Raw genomic sequence first — 22,592 nt, forward strand, 5'->3', positions numbered from 1 at the left:
AAAAAAAAAATAAAAATAATGAGAGTCTTGATGCTGTTTTTGCACTTTTTTCAAAGACTGGTTTAAGAAAAACTTGAATAACTCAGCCAAAGCCTTACCAATTTAGACTTCTGAGGTATCATCGGTACGGTATTTTCTCACCCTTTTAATTTCTTTGCGAATAAGCTCATTCAAAGGTATCATGTTGAATTATGATGTGTTGGTATTTGATAAAGAACGTGACGTGACGTGAATGAGTTGTTATGCAAAGAAATAAAAAGGTGAGAAAATACCTCTCCACTGATACCTCATAAGTCTATATCGGTAAAGTTTTGGAGCCGTTATTCAAGTTTTTCTTAAAAAAATCTTTGAAAAAGTTAAAAAACAGCATCAAAAATCTTATTATTATGATTCCGTTGATACAATTTTTTAATATTTGTATGTAGATTTCTTAAGCTTAAACTGTTTTGTCATCAGTCTAGTGTACAGTAGTTGAACAAATTATAGCCCTACGAAATTTTCACAAGTTTTAAAATATTATTTTTGTTGTTATTTAATTTTGGTTAGTTTTTTAGTTGGGTATTTCCCAAAATTTGGTGCAAATCGTATCCCAAATATTTTTCTTCATCCCAATCACGAATTTTAATTTGTTGAAATTTTTCAATAGAGTGTCGCTGTATGACTACAAAAAAAAGTCCCGTTTTTTTTTTATTTTGTACCAATAGCTCAATTTAAAAATGTACTAATCTGTACAAATCTAAAATCTAGTGCCACTGCATTATAAATTTATGCAATAAAAAAAAATCAACAAATTTTCGTAAAAATTTCGAGTTTTTTAATTAGATTCTGAGTATGGAGTTCCAGTAGAATAAAGTACTAAAGTATAGAAAATTACGATTAATTTTTTAGAATTTTTAAAAAACCTCGAATTTGGTACGATTTTTTTTTAAATATTGCACAAATTTGGAAACTTGGATTTACATGGGTTTTGTTACGGAATAAACTATATTTTTATAAAAAAATAACCAAAATTAAAAAACAACGAAAATAATATGTTAAAACCTGGCAAAAAGTGGTTCGGCTATAATTATTTGACCACTGTATGTATTTTTTAGTATCTTTAATTGGACATGCACTTTGTACATAAAGGAGTTACAAAACAAAAAATTATTTTTCAAAGCTAATTTTGCCTTTTTTTAAGTTTTTAGGGCCTTAAAATCCTACAGTTCTACATTTCTGGGTGGGAGGGGAGTTCAGAACACCTAAACCCCATGCATAAGATAGGCGACTCACCAATTTCGACCAAAACTACGTTTTGAGCATCTACCACATATACCACACACGGTCAGAAATCTACCACATATTCGCGTTTTTGAGTACCTAGTTTTATTTTTTCTCGACATAATTTTCTTAACTTTAACAGCAAAAATTGTCCAACACTAAAGACTATATGGTAACAAGAATGATGTAATACAGGATTCCGAATTCCCGGCGGCGAAGAAATTTCTCAAGTAAAAGTAAACGAAGCCGATTGGGAGGATAAAATAAACTGTAAAATAGTAAATTTTCTCAATAATAAATTTTTCGACCGGAAACGTGGTTTCATTACGCTGAATTTTAAAATATATGATTTATAAACAAAATTAATAACGAAAATTAAAAAAACGGCGATTTTTGTGTAAGTATTAGCAAATTTCAGTGCATTTAAAGTTTCTGAGGCGTTGTCTACATTTACTTGAGAATTGTCAAAGTCGGCAAATCACAAGTAGCGGTTTCTGTAACGTGCCACATTTGTTCGCTACATCGTGATGTAATAGAATGAAACGCTGACAACACTCCGCAAGGTTGCAAACAAATTTATGTTTCAAAAATATTTTGATATGGAAGGAACCGCTTTACACTGTCAAGGAAAAAATTGCAAAAACTCAATGCAATTTTTAGCAACTTCAGTCTAGCACTTTGTTATACTAAAATTCATTTTTTTTAGAGTCTAATTAAAAAGTTTGCAATTTAGGTGAAACCTTACAGAATTTCTTTAATTTTTGTACAAAGTTTGATCTAAAACCTGAGATCTACCACATTTTTTTGAAATCTACCAAATTTTTTTCCAGATTCTACCACACAGAATTTTTTTGAAGTCCGATCACTGCTCGTGGATACTTAGCTCCCAGTGAACACGCTCATGAAATAGTTGGGAGTTCGGAAATCTCTTTATATTACTTTGGTTTCGACAGACGACTCAAGTAATTATACTGATTGACACGATGGATTTACTATGTTTCGGAGGCCTGACTTCATAAACATAAAGATTGTAGATTACAGGGTCTTTACGACTACTTCATAGTTATTTTAAAAAATACTACGTAAGAGGAAAGTTGAAAGATGAATATTAAAACTTTGTTGGAAGAAAGCACATTTAAGCAAATGTCACATAAAACTGATTCATCACTCGTACATTTTTCGCCTGAATTTCAAAAATATTTTCTTTTACATTTTGCTTTGCAAATACTTGTAAATATTTTAAATATATATATTTTTTTTTTAATTAATATAAGGTAATACAATTTTAATGCTAGTTATACTTTTACAATGCATACTAAACTAAATTATTTACCATTTATGCCTGAATAAAAGCGTACATCATTAAAATATATTTCCGACTCCTTTTTTCCAAGGGTTAAATTTTTAACGATTTCAAATCCGCTTTGTATGGCAGGAATGTGTTTGAATTTCTTTGTGTTTTCTTTAATTTTCAGATTGCAATTTTTTCACAATTTATGCGACCGGATTTTCACAAATCGGCTTAATTTTTTATACAATACACACGAACACTGCACTGAGTAGTAGTTTTTTATATACTTTTTTATTGATATTTTTGGTATCTTTAATGTTTGAAGTTTTGCTATTCCACACGTAACGTAGTATTTATGTATGTATATATGTGCATATGTACATTTAATGATTTCTCGATATTTCCTTCACTTAAACCAATGGCGTGCCACTAATTACCTTGTAAAAATTTGAAATTGAATATTTTTAATGGTTTTTAATGTAATAACGTTTTTTTCCTTTTTCACTTTATATAACTTTTCCTTTTTCGCACATCAGCAATATTTCGAAGTTAAAACAGTTTTTTAGCAGATTTTTTTTTATACGAGCGATTTGTTTCACTTTTTCATTCCAGTTTTATCACAATATGCACAAAATATATTTGTTTAAGCTTGGCTTGTTTTTTGGTATATTGTATGTATAAGTATGTATATGGTTCTTGTGTTATGCTTACTTCTTAGATGATTCTGAATGAGTAATCCTAATTATTTTTGTTTTTACTTAATTGAAATTCGAAATTGGGTAACTGAAAAAAAAAGAAAATATAAAGAAATTATTAATTACATAATAGCAATAAACATTCGTTCATAGTTATAAATAAATACATATGTATGTGACAAGAGCGCAGCATAATTTTGTGCTGATTTCTTTACTTTGCTGCTTGGTGTTTAAATTTGTGCTGAGACAATTTATTTTCTTGTTTTGTGTGCAGATATTTAAATGTTGCTCAGCGGCCACAAATCATTTGAAATTATTCTTAATATTTGGATATGTCCATTTAAATCAATATTTTCGGCAAAATGCGAAACTCTCGAAATAGACAAAGCTAATACGATTGTTGCAGAGACATTTTGCCTAATTCCGGCAACCGGTTAATACAAAACATTCACTGATTAATTACTAATTGATTGGCGCAGGGAAACTGGTTACCCATTTGCTACCACATTTCTAAAGTGAACAATGCAATCTCAAACAAAAAATTGATTGTGTACCAGTGTTGCTGACCCCTGCTGCCAACTTACCAACTAACAAATTAAATTAAATCAGTCGTTTCATCTGTGAAAGCTAAAGAATTAATTTGCTCAAAAGAATATGCGAAAGGTTGCACCAAAATGTGCATGCTCTTTTCATGGCGTTCTTTATTATGGCATTTTGTGCCTAGAGCTCTTGTTGGTCGATTAATCGGTTAATCGAATAGTAAATTCAACGAATAATAAACCCCAATCGACTATCCGTTTTCATTTCGACTTTTTCAACTAACCGCTCACAAACAACTAGTCGACTATTTTTCGTCTAGTTGTTTTCTTTCAGCAAGCATTGTTTTTTATGCAGGAACAGTTATTTTTTTTAAGTCCACTTGGTCAAATATTTTTTAAGTTTGAAATAAAACTCATTTCCTGATAGTGAACAAATCGCTTATCCAAATTAATCAAGTTTGGTATCAAATAAAAGAGAACAAAATGACTTTAAAACTGAAGTGTCTATACGAGCAAAGCCACCTATTGGAAAATATTTAAATGAAAAATGTTATTTAATTACCATAGAATTAACCCTGGGTAAGGTATATGCATTTATTTTGTATTAAATTAAAAAAATGTATATAAATAGAGGGTTTAACCTTCGTTCGTTATTTCTGTTTAAAAGCTATTTAAGTCCTCATTCATTTGGTACCAAACTTGTTTGGTTTGTTTATTATCAGGATATGACGTCAAACTTAAAAAATAATTGGCCAAGATGACGTAAAAAATATAACTGTTATTTCCGGTCCCTGTTTTTTTTATTTTTTTTTGAATATTTATGCTCATTGAGAAAACTCAACTGCGCTGATAACAATACTTTTATGGCGAAAAACAGTCACTATTCGAATAATTTCGGTTAGGCAATTTTCTGACTACTTTATAGTAAGCGGTTAGTCGAAACTGAACGGTTAGTCGAATTCGAGCGGTTAATCGAATAATTTCTACCGTACGCATCAACCGACAAAAAAGTTGCTAATCAGCTAGTTAGTCGACTAACCGAAAGCAGGATAACTGATTTTTAATAAGAGCTCTACCTGTGCCAAGTAAGAAAATAAGATTCAAAGGGGACACGAATTGTGCGAAGACGGCAACCATGTTGCTGAGTTAATTTTATTTGGTTATAGCTACATACATGTATGCCAATTGCCCTTCCTGCCTGACTTCTTTGTCACTTGGTGAATAGTAATGCCAAAGCCAGTGGCGGATCTTGTATTTTACTACGAGGGGGTTTTGGATCTCAAATTTGATCACTTATTTGATTTTAAAATAGGCAAGGATTGTTCGTGCCTTTATGGCCAAGCTCGTGGTGAATTCCACGGTGCGAAGCGTAAATACAAATGGATTTTCCTCTTGACATTTATTGCAGGGTTGCATGATTTTTTCAAAAACGAAATCGAAGAAAAAAAATTGCAAGATGTGCTCAAGTGAGCCAAGTAAGCCAGAATACGACGTCGATATCAAGAAACCATGCATCAACAAACGGCAAAGAAATATATATAGAATTGCATAATATAGAATGCAGTCATCGATACATAACATAACTCATCTTCAGATTCTGTTTTTGAGCACTTCGGTGTTTTAAAGCCGAAAATCCCGTCGCCGCCACTGCCCTTGCGGTATTAAGACACCCGAGTAACAGTTTCCTACCATAACCAACCAAAACCTACCAAACATTTTTTTGAGTTTTAATATTTGTTTTCAATGTCAAATTTTTTAAAAACATAGTTAGCATAACATTTAGTAAAACTAAAACACAACTAGATTAATAAAAACAAATTAACTGCGTATAGCGATTCATTTTACACTGAGAAAAAGGATTAGTTTCGACAACTAAAGATATTTAGTTCCCGAATTTTGACAATATTTGGGAACTGTTACCAAGGATTGGGAACTATTACCATCGATTGGTAATTATAACTAAATATATTAAAGCTTCTAATATTCATCTAGGTTGTAACAAATCGTTAATTTAGTTGAAGGGTTTGGTTAATACTAATAAATATTTCATTTGAAGCATATTTCTACAAATTCCATTCAACTTAACGTATGGTTCATAAAAGGATGTTATTAAGCTCTGCTAATGCAGATAAGCTTTCTTCCAACACGTGGTTTAGTCATAGTTACCAAATCTTAGTTGAGGCAACCACGATTTGGTTTGAGAGTGGAACATATTCATGCTTGTGAGCCACCCCTAAAGAATGCTGAGCGCTCTCTGAGCACATACGAAGAGCGCCAGCTGAGCAATGCACACAGTCCCACTTATTGAATCGTTTGAATGCGCTAGTATGCCGACCATTGCATTGTGCGTGGAAATCATTGCTCCGCTACCGCTGTTCGTATATGGGTGAAACTACGCATGTGGTCCCAGAGCGCTCAGTAAGCTATGGCATGTCGATCGCTGCGCCATGTGTGCTATGACATGCCCATACTTGTTTGTCTCAGTTTCAGTTTTGCTATCATCGCGAGTTGTTTCGGTGCGCGCATAGTTTAAAGTTTAATTAAAAATATAAAGTTTGATTCCAACCGGGGTTTTTCAGTTTATATATAATTCATGTGAATTATAATTTGAAAGTGTCAATTTAGCTAAGGAAAAAGCAAAGCAGTATACTTCCAGCAGATATTGACCTGGGTTTTCGCACGACTGTTCCTGTTTCATCGTTGTTTTTTAGGAAATTCTTACCACCATATACATATGTATTATTTACTTTAGTAACTAACTTATGTAAATATGTACGTATTTTTATGCTTAATATATGCAAATAAAAGAAGAAAGTAAACACAACAAACATCGAGTAAATTTTTATTTGTGTCAAACTGAAACTTTTTTCCTAATAATAAACGGTTAGCTGATTCAAGTCTACAGCAAGCTCACAAAATTAATTGATCCTCATGCATAAAAAGTTAGCTTAAGCTCAGACTCAATTTTTGCACTGGTGGGGTGAGCTTAAGCTCAAGAATTTGTACTAAAAATCGAGTCGGAGCTTAAGCTCACCTTTTATGCATGAGGCCCATTGTTTATATTTGCTCAACAATGATTTTATTCAACTAACAATATTGTCCAATCAAGGTAGTCGTTTTGTAATTATTAACAAATATACATTTGTCCCAACTAGAAGTCTTAAGTAAATTGCAGACTTTCGTGAACTATATATTTATTTCGCCATATCCAACTATGCCACTTGATCACTATAACCAAATCTTGGTTATTATAACTAAACCTTTTTCTGCGTGTACACTTGATTGAAACACTTTGAAACAAAAAAATTTCAAAACACACGAAGCAATCAACATACTCACGACACTATGGGCCAAATAAAGTAAAACTGCGTGTTTAGTTTTAGAATTTTTTTATTGGAACTTTACAATATCAGAGATATGATGAATTCTGAAAATTATTTAAAAAATTCAGTTCAACGTAGAATAAAAATGGGTACAAAATGAAAGCGAAAATTTTGTAGGATTTAAAAAAAACTATATTTTTTGGGTTCACAAGGACGAACAGGTATGGAAATGCCCTTTTAATCAATTTTATTTTTTTAAGCTAATAAAGTTAGAAGGACTATATTCGAGGACGTTGTCGAATGTATATTAGTCTTAAACATATATTTTTTTCTAAATAAGTATTGCAAAATTTCAAGGATGTTAAAGGATACAATTTTTAAGACATTTTCAATACCTTATGCACCAAAAAATTTAATATGTTCTTTCTCTACCGAATTGTTTATATAAATACTACAGAAATATTATTTGATACCCATACTGTTTTTTTAAGTACATTGCGCTAAATTTTTTAAGCCATTTTCTGAATAACTCATATTATTCAATTTTCAAAGTCCTTTTAAAAAATCCTGACGTCAGCGAGAAAATCTAAAAACCCAATTTGACTGCATATATTTGGCCCACATTTTTGTGTGTATAAAATTGCCTGTCACACGGTGTTATGTGTATGTATAATTAGCTCGACATATTTAAAAAAAAAAAATAAATATTAAATAAACAAATGAAATATAGCGAAAACTGGTCAACATAAGGCATTATATTATTGCCACCATTGCAAATTACTAATCCCGAAAATCTCGGGATTCTGGACTTAAAAAAGACCGGGGTCCCGGGATCCTGGGATTAAACTCCCTAGTGCACACAATTTTGTTGCACGGCGTTGATGTGATTAAAAATTTCGCAAGCCCATTGGTGATTGTTGTAGGATGTGCAAGAAGCGAGGCCGAAAGACCGAGAAGAATGCTGCAGAAAAATGTCTAGAACCGACACAAATGCAGACGTTTTGCTCCCGTGGCTAATTTCATGGAATCTGGTTACTAAGAATTTACGATGCCTTCCAAATAAAAAAGAGAACTTTTATCCACCAGAAACTATAGAGCCTCCCTCAAATTAATAAATGTTATTCATTTATTTATATTTATAACTATTTTGTTATACTGTAGTTTTGTTTAAATTTAACATAAAAATTTACCCTTAGTCTAATTCATAATTAGGTACTTATTAATTTTACAAGAAACTTTCTTTATAACTTTTGCTCGAAGCTAAGAAGAACTTATGTATATGCGGAAGTCATGAAAAAAAATGCAAATGTTCACTAACAGAACTCGAAGCCAGAACAACTGCTCCAGAAGTATAAAATTGTGTGTGTGTTTACGGTTTCTATGGGCATTTTCGGAAATTGTGACCAACAAAAAATATACTTTGCTGTTTTTTAGATCAAGTCATTTACGGTTTCTATGGGGAAAACAACCCTTAAACGCTACCCTGCAGGGAAACCGCGGACTAGTGAATCAAATTTCTAGTTCCGTACTAGGTCTTTATCCCCAAAAAGGAACTAGTCCGATAGGAACTAGATCCCCACCAGTCCAAAATCGGCGAAAAGTGGTACTTTTAAGAAACTAATTTCTTCAGTTTTTTTTCACTACAAATCTATATCTAAAGTGACGAATTTAGAAATGGTTCGGAACTATAGAAAAAGAGATGCAGAACGAACTAGATCTTATTTGTCGAATTTAGAACTAGTTCGGAACTATCGAATAAGGGATGTCGCGGGGGGCTTGTTTACTTTACATAGACATGTGTTCGGCGGCTTTTTCGTTCAAATACGCTTCTATTCTGCGCTTCGCAGATACTTTTCCATAGCCTGGTAATACAAAACTAAAATTTATGTTAACATTTCAACATCTTGGGACCGGGGGGCAATTGACACTTCCTAAGACATCGCCATGTTAAATTCGCCAGTTGCTTGCATACAAAAGAGATTTATCGTGAACCAGTACTGGGTCTAAATGTACTAGAAGCGCACCAGTTCAGAACTAGAGATTTTACCCACAGGGTAATTACTAAACTGAAATCAGTTTTCAAAAATACAAAATGGCAGATGGTGGATGGATTCGCCATTTTGAATTTTTGGAAAACAGGGACTCAAAGAATCTTTGACTATAAAATTTTATAAAAGGATGCGAAGTTTAATAAAGTTTAAAAAATCACAAGACAAAATAAAGAAAAAAATTGTACCGGTAATTTGCTGTTTTTCTATATCAAATGATTTGCGATTTCTGTAGGGAAAAACAAGTCGTAAAACCCCTATGCTATCAAGGTTTTTACGGCTTGTTTTTCCTATGCTATCAGGGTTTTTACTGCTTGTTTTCCCTATAGAAATCGCAAATCACTTGATCTAGAACAACAGCAAAGTACCGGTACAATTTTGTTCTATACTTTCCGAAAATGTTTTATTTCTTATGGGTGCAAAATCGTGTCGGACAGTGTAATAAACTAAGTTTAAAATAAATACAATCTTATTGCATTATAAGCGAGGTTTACTCGCACATATTACTATTTCCGCAGCTTTGTTTCCCAGTGAGAATTATAAGGAACAAAGAAAAATTACTAGGCAAAATGCCAATCGTCTAGGTGAACAGGAACTTGAATATTTCAATTTCGGGCCGAAAACTACAGAAGCATTTTGATCCTCCAGGAATAGTTAAAAAATTCTTCAAAAGTACTCAAAACAAAATATGTACTCTTTATACTGACATTGACTGGATCTTACATTTATTTTTATATTTTGAAATTCTAAAACCTTGACTTCCGAAATAAATTAACACAAGATCAACTGTTTAAATTAAAAGTTTATTTATATTCAGAACAGGAATATCATCGTGGAAGTGTTTTCATCCATTTAACTCTGCATATGCTTGCACATGTGTATGTAAACACGACAGAAAATTTTTAAATACTATTTTGTTTTTAATATTTAGATGAAATCGGCGCTAAGTATTATAGAAGATGTCAGTTATACACTTATCTCTAAAGAAACAGGTGTTCGTCGATAAGTGTGTGCACGTCGTTGGGCAACAAGTCCAAAAATTCAGCGCTTAACGAAACTGTGGCAGGAGAGTGGCAGCCAGTAATAGTCAGTCCAACAGCTGCCACCGAAAAAAGTGAGAACTTTAAGTTAAAATGCCAAAACGTAGACGAAGAAAGCGGCAACAGCAACGGAATCAACCACACCAACACATCGGCTTGGCGTGCGGAACGACCAGCTGGTTAACTCCCCAGGCCGCTTAACGGCCCAAGGCTGTGGTTATGCTGGCGAACTTGGCTCAAATTTTGTGTACCTACCTAAAACCAAAACAAAAAAGTCACACAAAAGACTACAGCGGAAATAAAATGTTTCCCAACTGTTGGCGCCATTCAGTTGCCCGCGCACAACTTTTCTCTTTCTTCAGCCCTTTCATTCACTTGTCTTAATTCTTGACTTGTTCTATTTATTAAACTTTTGTTGCAGTTAAGTTCATTCGATTTGCGCGTGAAAATACCAGAATAACTTGGCTTAAGAAAAGTTTATCTGCAGTACCGAAAAATAGGAGTTGTTAGAGGCCAAGGCGCTGTATTAATTAATGACTGCTGTGGCGATTGCTTATATTACTGCATTTGTGCAAGACTAATGCTAACTTTCGTTCAAGTTCAGATTGGAAAGAATGCTTTTGTTTAAATATTATTTATAAATCCCAACGAAGGCTCAGAAAAAAGTGTAGGTCAGTTACATGAAGTGCTAAATAGAAAGAAGTAACAGCAACGATTTAATATTTTTATGAAAAACTATTCGGAGAAAGCAAGCATATCAGGTAATTCCGTGATTTGGCAATTTTAATATATCCTTGCTCATTTTAAACTGAAATTAGGTAGGTACTTAAATTTTACTTACATAGGTGTAAAATCGAAAGCTCGATAGCATTCCCACTCTCCCCAGCTGAGCCATTTATTTAGAATCCCTGACAATTTCGGTCAGGAGTCTTAAATTTGTATCCGCAACCTGCCTCTAGAAAGTGCAGTACAGATTATGAAGCTACAGCAGCATGTACTAAACCGTGCCCGAAGCGTATTTCCTGTAAGACTGTGACCACAAGAGCTCGATTGGTAAGGAATACACATACATTCGCCCTTCTTAGAGAATATAAACTTCGTGACCATTTTCGACTTGGCAAAACCACCCTTACCCGGCGGCCGCTGTGGCTGAGCGGTTAGGGGTGCGTACTAGCACTGCATAAGACCTGGATTCAATCTCTGGTCAGAGCGGTCGCCTCTCGGCAGGCAATTGCAAGAGTGTATTTCTGCCTAAAGAAAAAACTTTTCATTAAAACCATTTGTTATTCGGAGGCGGCGTAAAATTGTAAGTATATCCTTCTGTGTTATAACATTAGGAGCCACACCACAAATTGGAAGAGCAGCTCGACCAAACACTTAGGAAAAGTTTAAGCGCCAAACTATTGTTATTATTACTATACGGACATCTTTTATTTGCTCGATAACAAACAATTCCTTTGGAATTTCGCTGGTGGCAATAGGTGTACCAACGCGTTCTTTTCGTGCAAAAATTTGTCGGGTCGTGCACATCTCAACTTGGAAGAATCTCCGCTAGTCCGGTAATTGAAATAAGCAGCTCAGGGTAAGATTCCTCAATACCACTTGCAATTGAGCTTCGGGCCATCTGTGAAGATTTCAATACTTTTTCAAAGCTATTCGCCCACTCTTTGCTTGATACATATGTTCATACTGATGTCTCTATTCGGCACCAGTGTATGTTCCCTCCAGCAGGTGCTATCCACGAAAGAGTCCATTTTGTTTATAATGTAAGTCTGACCTCCTAGTATCGAGTTCTATCGAAATTTTAGCTAGAGCTGCTACCCGCTGACCCACCATTGCCACTGGATGAAGGTCTTAAAAACACACTGAAAACCCAGCTCGAGTTTCTCCACTGATAGAGATAATACCTATTCGTCGGAGATTGTTCAGTTGTTAAATTTACTAGGACAGGGCGCAAAACGATAATTCTATATAGAAGAATCCCATCACCTTACAATCTTCGTAGTAAAGAGAATAATAAATTTTTACTGATCAAAGATATCTTCAAATTACTTTAAACAATAAACGTTTAAAACTAATTGTTAGGTAAGATTGGATTGCGGTGGCAGCCAATGAAAACCGCAGAATGGTTTATTCGGAAGCCATTCAGCGATTCTAATTAATTCATACCTGGCATAGATAATGGTATAAATTTCGTGTGACCAGGGGACCCAAGTGAGATTTTTGTGGGGGGACAATATTTTCTGTCAGTGTGAAGTCGTAGAAAATTCGTCACAATTAGTCACTATAATGGAAGGTGATATCGATTCAACAAATATAATAATTACTTGTATTTTGTTTTTACGTATAGTGGGTCATTGTCAGACTTCAACTATTGTTCTACGAATAAAAAAGGGAGACATAAAATACAAACACTCTCACGTTTTCACTCACTCGCTAGCGAAATACCAAATTTCGACAATCAAACGCTACTCACAGCTGATGAAACAACAACACCTTATACAAATTCGTCTTGTTAAATATGTTTCTATTCACGCCACTTGTTGCGGTGACAACAAGGCAAAATACTTCATCTTCATGAGGTACTGTTGCAAATTTAAGAATTGAGGAACAAATATTACTTACTCACAATACTTATGTATGTATATTTAAATAGGTGCCTACCCAGCAAACAATTAAGTTTGATATACATTTGAGAATGATTTGAAATCAAAGCCTTTCTCAAATGTCAAACGTTTATTATACCTGATTTAATATTGATTTGAAAATTACAGCTTTCTCAATAAAAAGGGGAGTTTGATCTCCGTTTGAGAATATGGTTAACTCTCAAGTCAATTCCAAAGGTTATTTATCAGTTGCACTTCAAATGTGGAAATAAAATTTATTATAGGAAATGTATGTGGGTTTCATATTTATTTTTTCTTCGCGATGTACATATGTATGTACATAACAAAAGAAACATTTAAGATAAGTTAAGTTATAATAAATGTCTTGTTGGGCTGCAGCTTCTTCAATCCGCGCAAACATCAAATCCACTATTTGTGGGCCTTCTCTTTGAAAATTTTTTTCTATTCATAGTTTTTTGCAATTGACCTTAGTTTTATTCTTACAATTTTTTTGTTTAACGGCGCATTTTTATATAGTTTGATACTTGACATCTTTCTTCAAATCAACATCAAATGAATTTCAAATGTAAAATTTAAACCTCGTTTTCAATTTGAGAATCATTTGAGAAAAACAACATCAATACCCTGAAATAGCATTCTTAATTGGCTAATATATTTCGATCCTGTGTGAAAGCAATGCATTCATAAATAAATATTGTAGGATATTTTTCAATAACTTCGCACATTGCGCTCGGGATTTTTACCCAGCAAAATTTTTTACAAGTGTTCCTAGGCAGGGAAGCATAAAGAAAATATCCGACTGTGTACTTTTGAAGCACGTATGGTTTTCAACGGAATAGCCAATCAGACTTCGGCCAAGCACAACGCAGAGAACCTTTGAGGGGACCCACTTGTCTTCCAAACTTTGAAAACCTTTTTACATTCTCTTGGTAGTCTTCTTCTTTGAAGATACAATCCTTTATGCAGTTATCAAGCTTTGTTTTTGGCGTTATTTTTCATAATATGTATCTTCTCTTTTTAGAATATAGCAAGACACATCGTTAACGGAAAAAACAGCAATCTTCGTGTAATTTCTTGTTCATTTTGGAAAACATATATGTATTTACGGAAACAATTTTTGATATTTTAGAGTAAAATATAACCAATGTTATAATTTAGGGAAGAAATGCACGAAAAAAGTCAAATCAGCTGCTCTACTGCTGCTATTCTATTCAATATGCCTTGCTCCATACATAATATTCAACGTGGAATGCTTGGTAACTGAAACACCCTTTGAAAAACTACTAGTGATTTTTTTTTTTTATAGAAATTTAAGCAATGATCATTAACATCTAATTTCTATTCATACACAGAAGTACCCAGTTTTCATACGCGAAATTGTAACTTCAGAAACTTTGTACATAAATTAATACAAAATTGAGTTAGGTATGGAGAAATTCCCGCTACCTGGTATGTATTCGTTTTTACTATGTAAGTGTATGTAAATTCAAAACTATTTAGCTGTTTTTATTCAGTTTTTTTGTTTTGAATTATGACACTCTTGCAGCAAATGTGCGCTAAGTGTTCTACGATTCGATTTAGAAGCATCGAGATTTAAAAATTTTTGCTGTGAATGCAAAAAAACACGATCATACGCCATTTATAATCAGTTCATAGGTATGTTATTTTTATGAGCTGTTAATGCGTTGAAATACCGAAATCCGAATAAGGGACAAATACAGGTCATTAAAAGAAATACAGAAAAATCCCGTACAATACAGGACCTATGGTCACCGTAACTATGGTCATAAACCATGTACTATCGGCGCTTATGTATATAGTTACAAGTAGGGAATCCGCGGGATTTGCGGGACTGAAAAAAATCGTACTAATTCCTCTACATTTACATATGTTCAAAATTGGTATGCAAAAATAGTTGTTTAGAAAATCTACATGTTTATTTTAATTGGGTTGGCTTTTTTCAAAATATTTCCGAAGGAATGATAAAGTCTTAAAAGTTTCATCTTTTAAATTCGACCTTGTTTTATTGCTCATAAGGGCATATCTCAGGAACTTTTGATTTTGGTGATTATGCATAGTTTCGTCGGTATATGGTCAAAATCGCTATATCTGTTGGGTATTTTTCAAAAGAAAATATACTAAAATAACAGTTGCTATAGGATTTTATCCGATCTGAAACAATAATCCCTGTAATCCACAAACTAGCTAAAACATCAGTGATTCTGGATTATTCAAATTTAACTAGGTTTTCCTGTTTTTCAGCATTTGATATTTGAAAAGGGCGTTAAAGTAATACATTTTATATAACATACTCTTGAAAATTACCCCAGAGCTGAATATGTGCCTCTAATAGAACAGCTATGAGTATGTATTCGAAATTTAGCTTATCGAGGGCTTTTATTCAATACCCTCTATCTGCAATTTTCATAAAAACTACTTTGTGATGTTAGAACCCATCTGGGGCTTACCTGTCATCACTGATGTTAATTCCGACTTGCAATGTAATAGTAAATTCTTCTGTCAAGCGTTATACAAGGTCAGCATTAATATCACCGATGGCAGTTAATTCTTAGGTGGATTTTTATATCTGAATCTCATTTTTGTGAAAAATGCAGATGGAGGGTATTGAATATAAGCCCTCGATATGAAAGGAAGCTCAAGAAAAATAATAATTATTCTGCTGATACACTTATTTTTTGATAGGTGGATGGTGTTTTATGCTAGAAACGGACTGTTCTACACTTGTATAATGTGTTCATAAGTCGGTAAGTGTACAAAGTTTAGGTCGTTTTGCTCCATTTCGTCTTCTAACCTTAAAACACGTGGCGAAAGTTGCCGCCGTAGTTTTTTTGGTTGAACATATGATTTCCCAGAAGATAATTTAGGTAGGCCTTCTTAAGTGAATCCATTCCAAAAGGCCTACACATGAAGGGCTGAAAAATGCTTCCCTGCAGAAAGGCTTATCCATTTACAATTTAAGCGAATGCATACATTTATATTATTTAGCATTACAAGTGAGTTTCAATAAACATACATTTTAAGTTGCAATAACACAGATTTGATATATTTTAACCTCGAGCAAATACATTAAAGATGTGTGATTGTTATAAACTAAAGAAGCAACTTTGAATGAACTCCTCCAAAAGGCCTTTGGAAGGACTTCTATCGGTAGCGAAAGAAGAAGATTTTCGATTTATACCACTCCATTTAAAAAAAAAGAAAGGAGAAATGGGTGTAGAGGTGAAGGCCTTTCAGAAGGGCTTTTCCAGAAATTATCTACTGGGTTATAAAATGATGTATATTAAATACAGCCATGCGCGACGAATATTTTGGCGACCCCCTTCATTACTCACATTCGTCTATTAATATTTTTTCTGTAAATTTTCCGCAAATTCCGCGGCTCCCTCATTTCTGATCTCGCAAAGATGGTGCGTGATCCCGCATTTACGGGATTCGATTCCCTAGTTACAAGTATTAGTCATAGATTTTTTGATTGGATTTTTTTCCCTTTATACGAGTGTATCTCAAGCTAAACTGAGATACTACGATTTTGCTTTCAATTCATAAAGTTCATTAGGTTTCTCCAACTGCGCCTTCCGTTCGACTTTTGCGCGAATGCGATCACTTACGAATGTAAGTAACATATTACGCAAATGTACATATGTATATACTTAATGTGGCAAATATGTATGTATGTATGGTCATATATATGCACATATATATTTGGGTATGTTTGTCAGTATGGCGGCTACTTTAATTAAGACTTAATTACTTCCACATTGCGTCGTTCTCAAACTGACCGCCAGTAAGTTGTTGAATAGTGGGGTAAAAACAAATATAAAAGCAAATCATTCAGTAAGCTCAGACTAGGGTACTCATGGCTGTACTTAAAATAAATTTCATAGTCATAGTTATATTCATTTAAATATAAATCCATAGATGCATATACACATATTTGCATATATGTATATATACATATATAGTACATATGTACATATATGTATATATATTTCTCGCCGCGTTTGAAAAAAAATTAACCGAATTCAAAATTTCCTTTGTATACCGCAAAGGCTCATACATAAATATGTATATACGTACTATATACATAAATACTTGGAGCACTGGGTGCTGTACTTATTTTATTTTATTCAAGTTTTTTATTCCTTTTATCTCAATAAAAAATATTTTTCTATAGTAATAACTGGTGTGGCACTTCAGTTTACTTGCTTTCCGCTTCAGTTTTGCACGCGATCACGATTTAAATTAAGCTTTTAGATTTATGTAGAACACTTGCAGGTACTTTTTTCTTTACCCACAAGTTAAATTTGTATGTGAATGAATGCATGTATTAGGGCGCCAATTATACATAGTTACTTCATTGTTAAATTTTTATTTTCAGAGAGTATTACATACTGTCCTCTTATAAATAAAAGCCAGGTGTACATTCATATTAGGGCGATTCAGAAAAAAAATTTGTATTTAATTTTTCCTCGGAACCATGCTCAGATGTCAAAGTAAGTCTCAGAAAATATGAGCTCTTAATATTAATATTAAAAATGTCCGCATCGCATTCTTCGATTTCACATAACAATAACACAGGAAAAATTGTTTTTTTTTTTATATTTAACGAACTATACGTTGTTTTATAAGGGTCTTCGAGTATTTTTGTAGAAAATTGAACGCTCTACAAAAAAGGTCTGATTTGCTTGCATTAACCTCGGGATGCCGAAAAATTTAAAACATCGAATTGATAGTAAGAACTCGTTTATGAATTTGAAGCATGATTTTTGTAAAATGCTGTTTTGACTACAATTAACAAAAATATTGAAACTATTCTTTTAAATTGCAACCTCAGCCTTTTTTTGAAGAAGATTTAAATGAATGTACTCATAGCATCGCTAATGTTAACGAAATCGAAAGTTTTAAGGAAAAGTTACATAATTTTTTATATTAATCTTCTCCAACTTCCTCCAATCGAAAAACTTATAATTTATCCGACGTGCTGGTAAAAGAAGTTCAAATATTTAGTAATGGAGGAGATAAGGATCATTATCTTCAAATGGATTACGACTACCTTTTGAATGTACAGCCTAAAAGTGTTGAGGCCGAAATATGTTTTTCATCAGCAGGTTTTGTAAGTAAAAACTTTAGGCCAAGATTAGAAGACTCCGCTTTGAATGCTTTGCTGCTTCTACGTACACATTTTAAGTGCAATAATAACAACACCGGCACAAAAAAAATTTGTGTGCTTTTAACCAGACCGACCTACCAACATGTATTTTGACCCGCTGAATCCGATTCTAATGTCCGTTTGACTCGTACACCCTAACGAATTTCGAATTAACTGCGAAAAATTGGCAATAAAATCGCCATTCGCCTTTTCGTTATGGAGTAGAATAAATATAAGTAAATAATCTGTTTTTGTAAACTTTTGTTGAATTTTTTTTTTAATCATTACTTTCAAAAGTACTTGGTATTTATGTTGTTATTTGTGATGTATGCGTTCCTCAATGACATGGTTCTTTAAATACAATTAAAAAATGTATTAAGCTAAGATTTGTCTGTATTAAAAAATATGTGAATTTTACAATCAGTTTATGGCAAATTTTAATGTTTTATTTCAAGGTATATTTAAGTGCTTTCAGATATTGAATATTTTACACATATTCATAAAAGTTGCGTCTCAATGTGAGTGCCGGGATAAATCCCTGGATCCCGAGATTACTTAAAAAAAATCACGAGATCCCGAGTCACATGTGTGCATTAGACTGCATCAACCAAAAAAAGTTGCGGTTTTCCGCTGGTATTACAAAATTGATTCAATGTGATTCAACAACGGAACTGTTATATGTACGGTGACCATCCGTCCTGTATTATACGGGACAGTCCTCTTTTTTGACCCATTGTCCTGGCAATTTATTTATTTTATTTCTGTATTTCTCTTAATGTCCTGTATTTGTCCCGTATTCGGTGTTTCGACCCCTTTACATTTAATGAGCTGCATGCCTATGAACGAGTTTTAAGTGATGTTGGTATATGATCCCAGTTTTCTCCATAAACAGTTATTTTCTTATCCTGCCTGTGATTCGAATCGAGGAATACATACAGTGACCAAAGTAGTAATTAGGACTCGATATTTTAGTAAGTTTTGGCTATATTTCCTTGGTTTATTTAATGTTTATTATTTATTTTATTTAACTAAAGTTCTGTTCCTAACAAAAACCATATAATAAAATTTTTCAACTTTGTGCAAAAAACTATAAAAATTAATTCTGCAAGGTTTCACAAAAATTTCAATCGATTTAATTAGAATCTTTAGAAAAAAATTTGGTTTGCAATTTTGTAACTCATTAAAATTTACTATTATAATAAGTGCGAGTGGAAAGAGCTGCTCGTTTGCTTCTCTTTTAAAAAAAATGGTCAAACCCACTTACTTTGTATGAAAAGAATGCGTAACACCATCAACAAAAAAAAAAAACCAGAAATTAATGGTAAGCCCTGGCGATTTAAAATTGCACTTTATCATACTAAAATTTAACAGATTTCACGGGGTAAAAATCGCGAGAAAATTATCCTACAAATTTGTGTTGTTACTATAGGGATACTGTTTCAGGGCTAATACATCCAGAATCATTGAAGAAGGCTTTAAGATCTGTAAGCTGTTATGGAACAAATTTGAAAAATTATTTTTTGTCCCGTATTTGGCAATCATAAATATGGTCACCGTAGTTATATGTTATTTAAACTTAAAAAAAGACTTTTAACTTTCTATAATTTTTTGATTTCCAGCACAACATTTGAATTAATCAAATAAAATATGCTTTTTATAGCTGCTATGTGCTTCTATGTGTACTTGCAGTTTATAAAAATGGAGTTTGAGTTCCAACAAAATAAAACAAGAACCGATTTTTTACTTCAAATATCCAGCATTAAGAGTCTTTAAAGATGTTGATCCTCCCTTGGTACAACTGTAAATAAAGACGGCAAACAATCACTGAACAGAATAAAGGCGAATCTATTTTGTTTAGCATTTCACTGGCCCGATGTGACCCGAATAAATAACCAATTTTTAATTCAACTGCATAGAGAAATAATTATACATATGTTTGAGTACATGCACGATCAATTGGTAAACGAAATAAATACAAGTTTTTGAAGTTTCTCATAGAAACCAACTGCATATGAATTGAAGGCTGGAATTGAAGGCTGGAATAAGACGCTTGCTGTTGCTAGCTGTTTCTTAACTGTCCATATTAACTACAGAGGTAGCAACCGATTTTGTTGTGAGCCTCTTCAACCACGATGGACAGAGTTTTAAGTAATTGTTATTATCATTTTGAAGGTATGTAAATCCGACTCCGAATAAATGAAAATAAAACATTTATAAAGTGCATGTGAAATATGGCTATGAGTTTTTAAATAACAATATCAATAAAAATGATATAAAAAAACAGGAACACCCTAATTTGTAAATTACTCATGTACTACATTTGCAAATAGATACATACTTATATGCATAGTCACACCTTGGGTTATAACGTTTTTATCGATTTAATTAAGTTAAATTATTTCTTGGTTCAAAGCAAAAATAACTAAGTATTTCAGCTAATGCTCAGAAGCAGCTAGAAATGCGTCAATTTAAATTAACTGGTTAAAAGAATTTATTTAATATACTTATGTACTTGTAAATATGTATATATGTAACAACATACATATGTATATATTTATATGTAGCGACAGTCGCATGCATTGTCATATTAATTTTCTTATCCATTTGATTATTTCTCGTAAAATAGCTTCCAGTTTAACTTTCCAGGTTTGCTCGTTTCTACCTTTTTTTGTTAATAAGAGTGTTATACTCGTAAACTTTACACTCAGTGTCAAGAAACTACTAAAACCTAAGGTTTTTATACGAAAGTTCAGTGTCTCTGCTATGTGGGCGACGATTACCATTTAAGTAGTTGCAATTAAATATGGTTTTTTTTTGGAGAAACTCGTTCATTCTTCGCAATAGATTCCGAGATGAGTTTGCTTAGACGTAGGCACATACTTACATATGTAGGTATGAATGTGATTGTACATATAGCTGTAGGTAGTTTTGTAGTGCATTGACAGAAATACAAAGCGAATGTTTCAAATGTAGCATTTGCTATTTTTAAGAAATTTTTATTAACTGAAATCAAAAGTTTTCTCTTTAGTTCCAAAAAATCTAAAAAAATTGCATAAGCTTCCTAACATATTTCATTAAAATTTTCCGGACATTTGCAAATCGCATAGAAGAGTGTTTTAGAGCAGGTCTTATCTGCGAGGAAAACCGACCTTCACCTTAGTAAAGTTTGACATTTTTTAGCATATTTGTTCTTAGAACAGTACGAACATTCTCTATGTTGTTACAGTTATTTAAAAGTTTCCAGCAGACAAAAAAAGTAGGTTTTAAAAGAATGTTTTCGTATGATTGTTTACAACTTTCGACGTGGATAACCATAACACAACAACAGTGCATCGTTGAACTGGAAAAAGAGGCATTTTGAAACAAATCGTCGCCGTCGTGGGCAGTGAGGAATAGGCTGTGTCATTTTTGAGCAACTTTTTTTTTCAACTAAAAAACAGGCTAAAAACTTTCAAAAAGGTGAAAATAAGAGCCTCTAAAAATTTGAGCTCTTAATATTAATATTAAGTGGTGCCTGTTCCTAACTTTCCATTTCACACATAAATAACATGGGAAAAAAATGTGTCGTTTTTCTTATTTTTGTAGCTTGACATATAAGCATTGTAAAAATGAACTGAAAAATCATTTTGGTAGGAAATTGAACGCTCTACAAAAAAGTTCTAATTAATTTTTTTTACAGAGTGAGCCGTTCTGAAGATATTCAAACTTAAAGTTGCAAATGTATGAAATTATGATTTTTATTTTATCAAACTGATACTGATGACTTTTTATGTCTTAAAAATGATTTTTAATCAGAAAACTGGTTTTTGTGCTTTTATATTTTTATAAAGCTAAAATAAAAAAAAAAAATTACGTCTTAGATATTATTTTATTATTTGATTAACTCTTAAACAAAAGTAATTATGAACTAGGTTCAGTAAAATTATTATTTTATAGATTACAAAAAAAACTTTTCAACAACTAGAATACATAAACAATACATAAATAAGACTTAAAAAAAGTCATCAGTATTAGTTTGATAAAATAAAAATCATAATTTCATACATTTGCAACTTTAAGTTTGTATATCTTCAGAACGGCTCACTCTGTAAAAAAAATTAATTAGAACTTTTTTGTAGAGCGTTCAATTTCCTACCAAAATAATTTTTCAGTTAATTTTTACAATGCTTATATGTCAAGCTACAAAAATAAGAAAAACGAAACATTTTTTCCCATGTTATTTATATGTGAAATGGAAAGTTAGGAACAGGCGCCACTTAATGATAATATTCAGAGCTCAAATTTTTAGCGGCTCTTTTTTTCACCTTTTTGAAAGTTTTTAGCCTGTTTTTTAGTTGAAAACAAGTAAGAAAGTCTAAGTTCGGGCGGAGCCGAACATTAAATACCCGGCGCAAGCATTAAATATATGTTTTCCACCTTTCCGAAAGCTACCGCTACATGATAAGCCTGGGTGTATACATTTTAAGTAAATTAGCGTCCTTAAATTTCGAAATATTGAAATTTCAAGCATTTCTGAAATTTACCGTTATATGAAAAGCGGCCTCAATTTTAGTCCGATCTCAACAATTTTCAACGGTTTGCTTTTATGTGGCAAGCACA

General features: G+C 32.7%; 1 long non-coding RNA gene across 1 annotated transcript in view; it reads right to left on the reverse strand.

Annotated features, from left to right (window-relative positions):
* Nucleotides 1-2,956: 2,956 nt before the first annotated feature.
* LOC108367946 (uncharacterized) overlaps nt 2,957-22,592 on the reverse strand; it is a 23,493-nt gene continuing 3,857 nt past the window's right edge. The window contains exon 2 of the long non-coding RNA XR_001848312.1: nt 2,957-3,334. This is a non-coding gene — a long non-coding RNA (uncharacterized LOC108367946). The remainder of the gene's footprint in view (nt 3,335-22,592) is intronic.

The sequence above is a fragment of the Rhagoletis zephyria genome, unplaced genomic scaffold (genome assembly GCF_001687245.7).
Source record: "Rhagoletis zephyria isolate East Lansing unplaced genomic scaffold, Rhagoletis_zephyria_1.1 Rzeph_scaffold_02880, whole genome shotgun sequence".
Taxonomy (NCBI): domain Eukaryota; kingdom Metazoa; phylum Arthropoda; class Insecta; order Diptera; family Tephritidae; genus Rhagoletis; species Rhagoletis zephyria.